The sequence below is a fragment of the Delphinapterus leucas genome, chromosome 20 (genome assembly GCF_059928025.1).
Source record: "Delphinapterus leucas isolate spDelLeu-1000000601 "Yukka" chromosome 20, BTC_Dleu_Yukka2, whole genome shotgun sequence".
In the NCBI taxonomy this organism is placed as follows: Eukaryota; Metazoa; Chordata; class Mammalia; order Artiodactyla; family Monodontidae; genus Delphinapterus; species Delphinapterus leucas.
Genome location: NC_143148.1, coordinates 59,078,910 through 59,087,138, shown reverse-complemented (window position 1 = coordinate 59,087,138; position 8,229 = coordinate 59,078,910). Strand labels below are relative to the sequence as shown.

The following is an 8,229-nucleotide window of genomic DNA, read 5'->3' as shown; positions in this document are numbered from 1 at the left end:
AGGCAGCGAGCAGGAGACCACACGTACGCTCGTGATTTCTGTGCCGAAGCACCCAAGTCCCCGCTGGGCCCCACTGCTTTCCCAGGCATGCATGCCTGAAAAATTACTGGGGAGCCATGGAGCCACTTCTGGGGATGAGCTCCTAGGTGGGGGAGGGAGCCTCTGGAGAGCAGGCTCGTTTGGGGTCTGGCTTGCAGAAACAGTAAATGCTACACGCCTCTCAGACGCCCCGAGGAGTGGACACCGGACCGTCTGGGACGGGGGGAGGGGGGGACAGCCGCAAAGCTGGCCAGGGTTCCCTGCACAGAAACCATCTTACAGCCGCGGCGGCGGGTGGGCAGGCGGGCAGCGCTCTGGCTTCCAGCCGGGAATGTGGTGGCATCTTAGAATGAAGGCGCAGAGCACCCCTAAACTAATGGTGAAAATGATTCAGCCACTGAAAGGCGAGCTTCCTGGGCTCGCGCTAAACAGATGGGCCTCCCTCCCTCCCTCCCCTCAGCAGCCTGCTCTGGCAGTGCTAGCCCGCGTCCAACCACCTAGAAGTTTATTGCCTTGTTGTGATGGTTTGGGTTTGCAGCCCCCGCCTCTAGCTCTCCCAGCCACTCTCTTTCCATTGGCTTGGGTTGATCAGGACTAAGGGAGGCCCGTCGGCACCGCAGGAAAACAAGCAGCAGAGCTGGGGCCTGACTCCCAGAGGCCGACACCCAGGGAGCTTTGCCAACAAGGGGAGGGGGCCCTCTCCCAGGCCCCCTGCGCCCTTGCTGGGTACCGGAGGAGGCCGCGGGCCCAGTCTGGCCTTTCCGGCCTCCTCTTGGACGATGCACTGACACTGCTCAGCTCCGCGGCTCCCGGGCCTGGCACTGCTCCTGGAAAGCCCCCAACACCCTTCAGCTAGCACAGGGGCACTGTCCCCCGCCAGGCAGTGGGGCAACCTGTAGCCAAGGCCGCTGTGGCCTCCAGGGAGCCCCAGGAAATGCCCCAGGTGCCCACGGCCCTCTGGAGGGAAAAGCTGGACTTCCCCAGAGATAAACAGAAGAGGCAAGAGAAGAAGGTCCCTCCTCCGCCAGCCCCCGCGCGCCCAGCGCACCTACCTCCATCGGAGTAGGTCTCGGTGCCGTAGCCGTCCTGCAGCCCGTTGCTCCAGGTCCCTTCGTACTTGGCCCCGTTGCCCGTGCACTCCCGCACCCCGTAGCGCCCCTTAAATCCGTGCGTCCACTCGCCCTTGTACACCCACTTCCCCTTGCTCTCCAGGCCGATGCCGTGGCGCTTGCCCTGCGCCCAAGTGCCCTGGTACGTGTTGCCGCTGGGCCAGGTGTAGACGCCCAGTACCTCGAAGCCGTGGCTCCACGAGCCGGTGTATTCGCCTTGGCCCTTGGGGCCGGTGCAGACGCCATGGCCGTGCGCCTTGCCGTCCTCCCAGCCTCCACAGTAGGACCCTCCATCGTCAAAATTAAACCTACCCCCACTGGACATGCATGTAACTCGGTTTGCAAATCCCGCAAACGGTGAAAAAAAAAAAAAAGGCGATCAACAAACCGGAGTCTTGGTTGGCTGGCTGGCTGGTTTTGTTTTGCTTTTTTTTTTTTTTTTTTTTTTAAAGGAAGAATGGAGAAAGCAAAAAACACAGCGAGCAGGTCCCGGTCGGCGGGCGGCCGCGGCGCCGGCTTCGGTGGAATTTAAGTCAATTGGGGGCGATTATTCATTTTCGAGCTGCGCCGCGGAGCCTGACCAGCGTCTCGCGCTCCCGCTGGAGACAGGACCGGAGGGGAGGAGGGCGGGGGAGGGGAGGGGAGGGGAGGGGGAGGGAGGGGGCAGGAGCAGGAGCGTCTGGTGCAAACGGCTCCACCTCAGCTGCAAGTGCCCCTCGGAGGCGAGCCCGCCGGGCTGGCCGCGCAGGCCGGGCGGGGACAGCGGAGCTCAGGCCTGGGGCGCAGTCCCCCACCTGCGGCTGCCGCGCTGCGGGCGCCCGAGGGCGGCGGCGGGGCCCGCGGGCGGCGGCGGCACGGGCGGCGGCGCGGGCGGCTGCACCATATTGGGGGCCGCAGGCCGGGCCGGGCGGCGGCGGCAGCAGCAATGCGGCTGGTCGGGCGGCGGCGGCGGCGGCGGCGGCGGCGGCGGGCGGCGGGCGGCGGGCGGCAGCGGCGGCGTGCGCTCCGGGACCGGCTCGCGCGCTCGGGCCGGCGCGGCGCGCGCCCGTAGCCCGCGCCCCGCCCGCGCGCGCGCCCCCGCACCCCGCCGCCCGCGCGCCCCCGCCCGGCCCCCCGCCCCCGGCGCGCCGGCTGCCTGGGGAGGGGAGCTGCTCCTCCTGGTCTAGGGCGCGTGGCGCAGGCGGAGGCCCCAGGCGCCCCGCCCGCCCGCCTTCCCCTCTTGCTCGGGCCAGCCTGGAAATAGGGGTCCAGCCGGGGCGCCCCAGCCCCCCCTTTCCCGGGACTTGGATTTAAAGGGACAGGAACTGCGTAACGGGAAGGCGCCCAGCACCCAGGGCGCTCTCTGCCCCCTCCCGGGAGCTGCGAGGTGAAGCCCTGCACGGCAGCCCCAGGGTGGGCCGGGGGCGCCCCGCATGTTTCGGCTCCCCCACCCCGAGCCTCGCCCCTCGCGTCCGGTTCCCGCCTGCGACGCCTGGCCCTGACTTGACTGAAGAGGCTTTTGGCGGACCACAGGTGGTTTTCTCTACGACAAATGATCCGTCCTTTTTCCTTACAGGCAGTTTGGGTCCACATTAGGGGGAAGGGTGATGCTCGCCTTAGAAAACTGGTATTTGGAGATTAGCCCCGACCCATAAATTAAGAGAAAGTCCGGCTACACGCACATACCTTGGAGTAAAGACACCCAAATTCCGTCCCTCCCCCGCGCCCTGGCCAACAGGTAGCCCCCCCATCCCGGGAGCGGTTGTGCTTTGGGGGAGCAAAGTGGGATCGCCACTCGGGCGTTATTAGGTCTCTCTCCACACATACTCCCATCCCCCACCCCCGAGAGATGGTGTCTGATTCCTGGATCCGAGTATCCTGGGACCAATTTGAAATGCATTTCCTGGCCCATAAATCCGTAGGCAGGAGCCCGAGTTCCCAGCTCTCCCGGAACGTGTTGGGCAAACGGCAGCACCCGAGTGCTGCGGGGGGAGACTGCACAGGGTCGGGGCTCGTTGGAGTGCAGGGGGTGACTCGGGCCGAGCAGAGTCAGGAATTGCAAGACAGGCCTTGGAGCTGAGATTTAGGACGCCAAAGAGCTACACTTTGAAGTCACCGCTAGCCAGGGGCCCTGCTCACACCGCCTGCCAGCACTGTTCCCACCTTCGGCCAAACGGGCTCTCACTGGAAAACGAGCCCCTCCTCCTTCTCCCAGAGTTCACGCTCAACTTCCTGTCTTGACCTGAGCACCAAAGCCCCCTCCCTAAAGGGCCACCAGCCTGCAGGGCAGTCCTCTCTTTACCAGCCCCCTGCAGAGGGACAATTAGGGAGCTTTCAGTTTTGCTTTGTGACTTTGCAGTTACAGTGATTCAATGCACCTTCTAGGTGGCGCCTCCCTGTACTCTCCGGAAGGTTTTTCTAAACTCCTAGGGGTGGAATTCTTGGGGAGAGCACATCTTGGACTTAATGGAAGTTGCCAAATGGCTCTCCGGAACACCTGGAGCAATTTCCTTCTCTCCCTGCAGTGCACTGCACTTCTGGTTCTCCACTTTCTGGCTAAAACTCGGTGTTATCAGACTTAGGTCTGCATTTATTTTTTTTCTCTCTAAATGGATATAAAATAGTATCTCACGGCTGTTCGGTGTAAATGAAAAATAAGATATCATGAATATGTAAGGGAAAGGGCTGCAGACTTTCCTCAAGATTGAGATTCAAATCCTGCCTCCATGGCCCAGCAGCTGTGTGGCTTTGGGCAATTCCCATCAGGTCGCTGTGAGAACTCAGCTCAGCTGAGCGCCCAGTGCCCGGTAGGCGCTCAAGAAGTGGGAAGTGGTGTTATTAGAAGCCCAGCCCCCAGCAAAGGTCATGGCTTTCTACATGGGATGCCCAGCCTTCAGCCTGCTTCCCTCAACACTGCTGACATAAAATTGACCTTTCCCTTGGACAGTCTGCACTTTCTTTCATTTTATTTCCAAGCTCTCTTTTGCTGATTCAGCAGCCCTTCCTCACACAAGCAGTGGATTGCAACTGAGATCTCGCTGGGAAATGGTGATTGGTTCCGAGCAATTACTGGTCAGCGCCTTCTACCTCTGGCTAATGCATACCCTTCCCCCAGGCAATTCCAAACACGCCACACGCCCCCCTCCATGACCCTGCCTCCTCTCAGATTAGCTGCCACAGTGACAGACTCTCTTCCCTGAAATGCAGATATAAGGGGCATTCATTCTGTGCAATTTGGAAATCATTCTCCCATAAAGTAGGGCTGGCGGTATTGATTTCATTTTGGAGGAAACTGTCCAAGGCTATAAACACAGTACCACCCAGCAATCTCAAAACACAAGCCAGGGAGAAGGAACAAAAAGCCAGACCACCATGAGGAATTTCATGGCTCTGTGCACCAGGCTCTGGGGTGAACAGCTCACGTTAGTGACTCCACGGGCAACTCCTCAGGTGACCTGGGCTTCCACAATGACCAGGTTAAAGCCGGCTCCGGGAAGTGCGCGGCCAAAGGGAAGATATTGATTAAGCAGGATTCCAGCCCAAGCTGCCTGCTTTGCCAGCCTCCAGGGTGTGCATTGCCATTTCCCATGCCCACTCCCTCTTCCTGGGACCGGGAAGTTTTCCGGTTTCAGCTCCAGAAAGGCTTCCTCTTTTCCCTATATAAAGAATGCCTCCCTCTCACCTCCACAGAAGCCCACGTGTTTCCTTCAGAGACCTGAGCTGCAATCTATAGTTTCCCGTTTGTGTCCTTGAATGTGCCTGTGTTTACCCTACACAGTGAGACATCTGCATCGGGAGCTCCCGTTCTTCATGCTCTCATAACGTGATACTGGCGCTCTATCTGCTGGGAGGCGGGCCGGCTGGTGAGTATAGCAGAAGTGGTACAATGTGATTTCGAAGGCTAGGGTGTAAACAGTGACACAGCTTCTGCCTCATGCTCTTGAGATCTGGGAGCATGGGCCCATCTCACCATGCTGTCAGGAAGCCCAAGCAGCCTGTGAAGAGGCTCACCAGGAGAGAAATGGGCCCTCCAGCCCTCAGCCCCAGCTGGACTTCCAGCCAACAGCCAGCCCCAGTTGACAGCTCTGTAAGCACACCATTTTGAAAGTCAGTCCACCAGCTCCTGTCCGGCCACACCAGCAAATGCCACGTGGATCAGAGACCCCACCCACGGGGCTTTCCCCCCCATGCCTTGTCATAATTCCAATTTCTCTTTTTCCCTTTTGAGGTGTAACTGACACACAACATTATACTAGTTTCAGATGTACAACAATGATTTGATATTTGTATATATTGCAAAATGATCACCACAATAAGTCTAATTAACATCCATCACCATGCAGAGCTACAGAATCATTTTTTTCTTGTGATGAGAACATTTAAGATTTACTCTCTTAGGGCTTCCCTGGTGGCGCAGTGGTTAAGAATCCACCCGCCAATGCAGGGGACATGGGTTCGAGCCCTGGTCCGGGAAGATCCCACGTGCCACGGAGCAGCTAAGCCCATGCACCACAACTACTGAGCCTGAGCACCTAGAGCCCGCGAACCACAACTACTGAGTCCGCGTGCCACAACTACTGAAGCCTACGCGCCTAGAGCCCACGCTCCACAAGAGAAACCACCACAATGAGAAGCCCGCGCACCGCAACCAAGAGTAGCCCCCGCTCGCCGCAACTAGAGAAAGCCCATGCGCAGCAACGAAGACCCAATGCAGCTAAAAATAAAATAAATGTATTAAAAAGAAAAAAAAGATCTGCTCTCTTAGCAGCTTTCAAATCTGCAACACAGTACTGTTAACTAAAGTCACCATGCTGTGCATTACATCCTGTGACTTATTTACTTTATAAGTGGAAGTTTGTACTTTTTGACCCCCTTCACCCATTTTGCCTACCCCCCTCCCTTGCAACCTCCAGTCCAATCTGTTCTCTGTATCTGTGGGCTTTTGTTTTGTTTTTTTTTAGATTCCACAAGTAAGTGAAATGAAATTATATTTGTCTTTCTCTGTCTGACTTATTTCACTTAGCATAATGCCCTCAAGGTCCATCTAGGTTGTTGCAAATGGCAGGGTTTCATTCATTTTTATGGCTGAATGATATTCCATTATTTCTATATCTACCTCATTTTCTTTATTCATTCGTCCAGCAACGGACACTTAGGTTGTTTCCATCATAATTTCAATTTCTGAACAAAATAGATGATTATTGCTTTGTGAAGTCAGGCAGAGGTCACGTCAACTACAGCTCAGGGGCCACTGCCTGCTTTTATAAACAAAGTTTGATTGGAACACACCATGCCCATTTATTACACATGGCTATAGCTGCTTTTACACTCAATGGTAGAGGTGAATAATTTGGACAGAAACCACATGGCCATAAAGCCTAAAATATTTACCATCTTGCCCTTTACAGAAAAAGTTTGCCAAGCCCTGTGTATTAGTCTGTTGAGGCTTCCATTACAGAATAACAGAGACTGAGTGGCTTACACAACGAAAATTTATTTTCTGGAGGCTGGAAGTCCTAGATCATGGTGCCAGCATGGTCAGGTTCTAGAGAGGGCCCCTTCGTGACTTGCAGATGGCTGCCTTCTCATGGGTCCTCACATGGCAGAGAGAGAGAGAGAGAGAGAGAGAGAACAAGAGAGAGAGCAAGAAGGAGAAAGAGAGACAGCTCTCTGGTGTCTTTTCTTATAAGGACACTAACCCTAAGGGATCAGAGCCCCACACTTATGACCTCATTTAACTTTACTTCATTAGAGGCCCTGTCTACAAATACAGCCACACTGGGGGGTAGGGCTTCAATATATGAACTGGGCGGGGGGGAAACAAATGTTCAGTCCATAATAGCCCGTTTTATGCCACTAAATTTGGGGGATATTTGTTACACAGCAGTAGCAACCAGAATGGACTGCATGCAGATGTAGCCACATCTGTGTCACCCACTCTCACGCCCCCCAAGCTGGAACACAGTCAGTGTACAGTACACTTTTGTTGCATGAATATGCTGACCTAAGAGTTAGTGTTAAGTATGGTGATGAGAGGGACAAATACCCTATCAGGCATTGGGGAACCTGGACTCTGGTCTCAGTTCTGACACTAACTTGTGTGACACTGGGCAAGTCTCCCAGAGCTTCCTGAGGCCGAGTGGCTTTACCTATAAAGTGGGGAGCAAGATGGTTTCCCTGGTCCCTCGGCTCTCAGGCTGCAGGACTTCCCCTAGCAGTCCCCGCCTACTCTTCCTACACTTCAGTGTGACCCTGCCCTGCTGTGCCATGGATTACTTATCAGGACTGTGGCCGTAGTAAGCAATGAGCAAACCTCTTCAGAAGGGCTTATCTTTTTAGGGTCACCCAGGCCAGCTTCCAAGGCTTGATCTCTCCACCCCAAAACTGGCCCCACTACACAAACTCATGCAAACGTGGGAATTCTGCCTGGCTACAGCTCCAGGAGCAGCTGTTAAGACAGGCATCCGTGATCTCATCTGCGCAGTCCCCTTTGCTGCCAGGGTGTGAAAACCAGCTCAGCTGTTTCTTCACTGGGAGCCCATTATGGGATGGCTCTGTGCCTCTCTCTCTTCATCTGTAAAATGGCACCAACACCTGTTCCTATTTTGTAGGGTTGGGGCAAAGAGTAAAGGACTCAACCCAGGTAAGTAAGGTGTTTGTACGGTCCTCACCGCCTCATTGGTCCTCAATAACTCATAACTGTTATTAGTATTATCCCTGCCCCTTTCCAGGGATAATTTTCCCAAGAATGAGGATGATCTTGTTACAGGAGCTGCCTCTGCCCCGAGCGGGCGGAGAGGTGCTGGAGGCCCCCGGGTCCTCCCCCTCCCATTCTCTCCTTCTCCCAAACCACCATCATTCATCTTCCAGTTGTAAGTCTCCGCCTGTCCCTGCTCAGGACCCAGAGAAGAGAAGATAATTGCTTGGAGGTGCCCATGAAGGTCTACACCTTGAGACTGTCCTGGGCTCTTCATTCTCCCCAAACCAGAGGCAGGGAAAGATGTCAGCCCTGGATGGGAGCACAGTGAGGAGTAGACAGGCTTCTTGGATGTGCTTGGCCGATTTCTGTTGCAAGGACCCTGAGCACCTGATTTCATCTAAT

General features: G+C 55.8%; 1 pseudogene; it reads right to left on the bottom strand.

Annotated features, from left to right (window-relative positions):
- Positions 1 to 521: 521 nt before the first annotated feature.
- On the bottom strand, positions 522 to 1,755 carry LOC149744722 (junctophilin-3 pseudogene; annotated as a pseudogene).
- Between the last annotated feature and the right edge of the window lie 6,474 nt (positions 1,756 to 8,229).